Here is a 4,872-nt window from a genome sequence, read left to right as displayed (position 1 = left end):
CTCGTCATGAGGTTGTTACAGAACTAGAACAAATGCGACAACATAATAATGGTTTGAAAAATGAAATGCAACTTTTGAAAGAGAAAAATGAAGCGTTGTCGACAGAATTGGACCAAGTCAAAGAAAGGTAATCAATTTTTGAAGCTTTTATGGAAGATGTTAGGGCAAGAAGGATTAGAAATAACAATTGACTAGACTTAATTGTTTGATGTCTTTTTTTGATGTAAAGTGCCAGATGTCTTTTTTTGATGACAATGTGATTGTAAATTGCTAGATATCTTTTTTTGATGACAATGTAAATGTAAAGTGCTAGTCAATTATTAATTGACTAGAGTTGTTTTCTAAAGTTTCTTGATGATTAGAATGGTATTTATTTTGGATACAATGTATTAAATTAATAGGGTTTAAAATATAGAAAAACAAGCGATGGGTTGTGAGAAAATTTTATAAAAATCACTTTTTGTGATGGCCAACAAAAAGTGGTCACTAAAAATGTCTTTTTTTGTGGCAGCCATGACTCTCACTAAAAGTATCTATCAAACACTTTTTGTGACAACTAATATAATGTGGTCACTAAAAAACGCTCATTTTGTGGCGGCCAACACTATCACTAAAATCTTACCATTTGTGACAACCAACAAAGCCGTCACAAAAAATTCATTACCTATGACAACGGTGGCCATCGCTGAAGAGTCATTATTTGTGACGGCCATGACCATCACAAAAAATGACATTAGTGGCAGACGACTGTGGTTGTCACTAAAAATTTTTTTGTGACCGTCACATTCGGCCGCCACTAAATGGTATTTTTAGTGACGGCCAGCCAATAATTGCCACTAATACTATTTGTGACAGACTTTTTAGTGACAGCTTGTGACGACCAACTTAGCGGCCACTAAAACTTTTAGTGACGAGTTTTTATGCTTTTAGTGACGGTCTTGGCCTCCACTAAAAATCTTGTTTCTTGTAGTGGTGCTTGAAAAATCTGTTTCTAATTGGTCTTCGATTCTTTGTGAATCTGCTGCCTGAGTCATTTTTTTTTTTAAATTAAAACTTTGTGTTTTTTCTTTAAAGTCTCCTTAGGTTGCATATCTAATTTCTTATACTCTTGTGGCTGTTTTAACTGCATAGTGCTTTTAAAAATTGTGCCTAGTAAATCAGTATTATCCCTGTTAAAAAATTCTGCCCCTTGATTGAATCTATTTTGTGCATACCCATTGTTTAGGATACAGTGTGAAAAACTTAGTATTTTTTATAGGTTGCACTACTTATTTGTGTTAAGCATTTTTTTTGTGAACATGGCCACACATTATGAAATAGGGATTTTCAAAAGGAAGGGGGATTTTGTCTATTTTTTTGAAACAAAAAATGAAAGGGATACTACCTTGAGTAAGGCGGAGTCACTAAACCCAATCACCCTAGGTGGGAAGATGATAAGAGGGCCTAACCCTAAGTGGGATTAAAGAAAGAGACCCTAACCCTAAGTGGGAGAAAGAGAGAGGGCCTAACCCTAAGTGGGATTAGAGAAAGAGATCCTAACCCTAAGTGGGAGAATGAGAGAGGGCCTAACCCTAAGTGGGATTAGAGAAAGAGATCCTAATCCTAAGTGGGAGAAGGAAAAAAGGCTTAACCCTAAGTGGGAGAGATTCTAACCTAAGTGGGAGGATGAGCTATATCCTAATTACCTAAGTGGTAGGATGAGTGAAGTCCTAACCTAAGTGGTAGGATAAGGTAGATCCTAGCCTAAGTAATAGGATGAGTGAAATCCTAGCCTAAGTGGTAGGATAAGTGAGAAATCCTAACCTAAGTAGGAGGATTAGGGAGATCCTAGCCTAAGTGGGAGGATGAATCAATGGATAAGAGTTGTGTATCCTTATTCCCACCACCTTGAACGAGGTGGAAAGTCAGCCCTAGCTTAAATGGGAGGATGAGAGAGAGTCTAACCCTAAGTGGGAGAGAGATTCTAACCCTAAGTGGGATGGAGAGAGAGCTAGCTCATGTTTATGCATTTGTTGCAAGTTTATGCATTTGTTGCATGTTTTTTGCATTTGTTACAAGATTATGCATTTGTTGCATGTTTTTTTTTGTGTGTGGCATTTGTTGCAAGATTATGCATGTTTATGAATCTATCTCCCATGTGGATGATAAGGCTTTTATTGCATGATTAGGCATTCGTTGCTAATTTTATGCATGTGTTGCTTAAAATTGTGCATTTGTTGCTAGTTTATGCATTTGTTGCATGTGTTGCCTATGTGTTCTGGCCTCATTAGGAATCAAGGTGAAGATTGTTGGGTTTGTGTTTTCTAATGAGGCCCAAGGCTGTGATGATTTTTTTTTTTTCAAGTGGGTTTTATCTTCATAGGCTTCGGCCTGAGATTGAAGAACCCAAGTTCATCACCACTTTTAGGCAGCCCATTTTAGAAGTTGGGTCACAAGCCCTATTCCTACTTTAGAGTAGAAATGAGCCTTGTCCCATTTGCTCAAGTGGGAGAAGCCCACTATTCTAAGCCCTAAAGCCCACATATAAAAGGCCCTTTTGTGCAGCCCATTCTCTTAGTGTTTTCCTTTTCTCGGCCGAACCCTAGCCCCCCCTCTCTCTCTCTCTCTCTCTCTCTCTCGTGTTTCCTTGCTTAGTTGATTGCTTCCTTCGTGGTTTTCTTTTGTGGTTGATCTTCCATGGCTCTGTTTCCATCTCGGTCCAATGCCTCTTTCCATGTTGAGAGGCCGCATATTTCCTTGGTGATCTTGGCCGATTTGTTGATGATGCGTGGGCCTTATTTAGGGGGTTTCAATAATCCATTCTCAATAAGCTTTCTCTCTTGGCTTTGTGCTTTCTACCCTCCGTCTTTGTGACCGATCTACCTTCTGTGGTAACCTATTATGTGTGGCTTTGATCGTATGGGTGAGAGAGGGTTTCATTGAGTTCGATCGAGATTTCTTGGGGTTTTCTAGGCTTATGGTTTGGGGCTTCGTTGTGGCTTGTGGTTCCTATTCGTTGGCATTACCAAAGTGGTGAATGGTTCTTTTAGATCTGAGCCTTGGAACAGTCTTCGTGATTGCCATTGTTACTGAAACAAGGAGTTTTGCATTCTGTTCTTGCATTCTTTACTTTTGGTTAAATTTGGTTTGATTTTGGTTGCACTAACCTTTTCTGTTTTGTAGTTTTTTCCACAACACAAACAACTGAGTTATCGAGAGGATGATTGAAGGTGCCAAATGATAAAAACGTCCTCACCTAATTTGTCGTTGTCGCATTTAGATGAAGCCCCGAGCTTGATGAAGTCCAAGCTTCTCCCATCCGCGATGCTTTGATGATCGATGATGAAATTTGATTCGGTTATTGGGCTTATCATCCCGTCGATATAACACGGTCCTAAAATTAAACATGATCGAATAGTCCAGTCCCAATTGAACCAATTCAATCTTCAATTAAAAATTTAAAAAACCTCAATCCTAATCCAATTTGAATTAGGCAAATCCAACTTGCCATGAACAGAATCAACACTTTTACACTTAGTCATCCACTGTGATTCCATCACACAACATGGCCAGACCTGAATCGTCATTGTAGCACCTGGGCAATTCAAGTTCCCTGCAACCTATGATGCACGAAAATATTTTAGAAGTGTCGTTTAATATTTTTGATATGTTTTATATTTTGAAATGTGGAAAATTTTGAATTTTTTTTTTTTGAGTCATTTCTACAATTTTAGAAATATTTTGTAATATTAGAAAAATAATAAAAATGAATCTATCCATAAAAAGTTTAAAAAGGGAAAAACTTTGTCACTAACCAACATAATGTTAATTTTGTTTTGAACCCTAGTTTCTATTCCTCTAATTGTCCCCTTATCATTGTTGCCCGATTGCTCGGTGCTTGGTGTTGCAATCTATTTATAACTCCAATTGCTTAGTGTCATCATTGATTCACAAACATAAATTTGAGTCTCCGTTGATTCACAAACATAAATTGATGTTTTCGTGCTTAATGCCACTATTTTTGTGCAACACAAATTGATTCACAAGTCACAACTCTCATTACTTGGTGTTGCCATCAATTCACAACTTCGATTACTCGATGCCATCGTCGATTCATAAACACAAACTCTTGGTTGAGTTGGCTATTTGATGAGCAACCGGAGATGACCATCTGACTTATCTTTTTATATGTATTTATTTTAGTTTTGTATTATTTTATATATGTATATATATTATTTATATATATTAATTTTTGTTATATGAATGTTTCGTGTATGTATATATAGTATATATATTATGTAAATTAGTGAATGTATAGTGTATGTATTGAGTGTGTAATACTTATTTTTTTTTAATTCAATATTGTGTATGTAATAGACCGTATGTAATAGATATTATCTGAATATATAAAATATTTGTAGAGTATTGACTTTTGATGTATTTGAATTTTATAAAATTTATATTTATATTTGTTTGAATGTATTATAGAATTTATATTTATTTTTAAATTAAATAATTATTTTTATATTAAAAAATATATTTATAAAAAAATTCTTATATATATTTTTTTTCATTTTAACATTTTCTCCACATTTCTTTTATTACTTTTTTTTGATAAATACCATATTCCCATTTTCTCATCCTTTCCTGGTAGTCTTGAAATTAAGGGTGTGTTTAATTGGTATTTAAAATATAAAAAAATATTTTCTAATTAAATTCCAACTTTAAATGTTTGATTGGTAATTTTTTTCATAAAATTTATTTTTTTATTCAAATAAAAAATGTCATATTTTTTTATAAAATTAAAAAATTAATTCTTAAAAGATTAATTGTTATTTTTTAAAAAAATTAAAAAATATTTCCTTTTCTAACTTCTCGAATCATACACACCCT

This window comes from Diospyros lotus, chromosome 6, assembly GCF_014633365.1.
Source record: "Diospyros lotus cultivar Yz01 chromosome 6, ASM1463336v1, whole genome shotgun sequence".
NCBI classification, from domain to species: Eukaryota; Viridiplantae; Streptophyta; class Magnoliopsida; order Ericales; family Ebenaceae; genus Diospyros; species Diospyros lotus.
The sequence above is the reverse complement of the archived record's forward strand: the minus strand, read 5'-3'. Positions refer to the sequence as shown.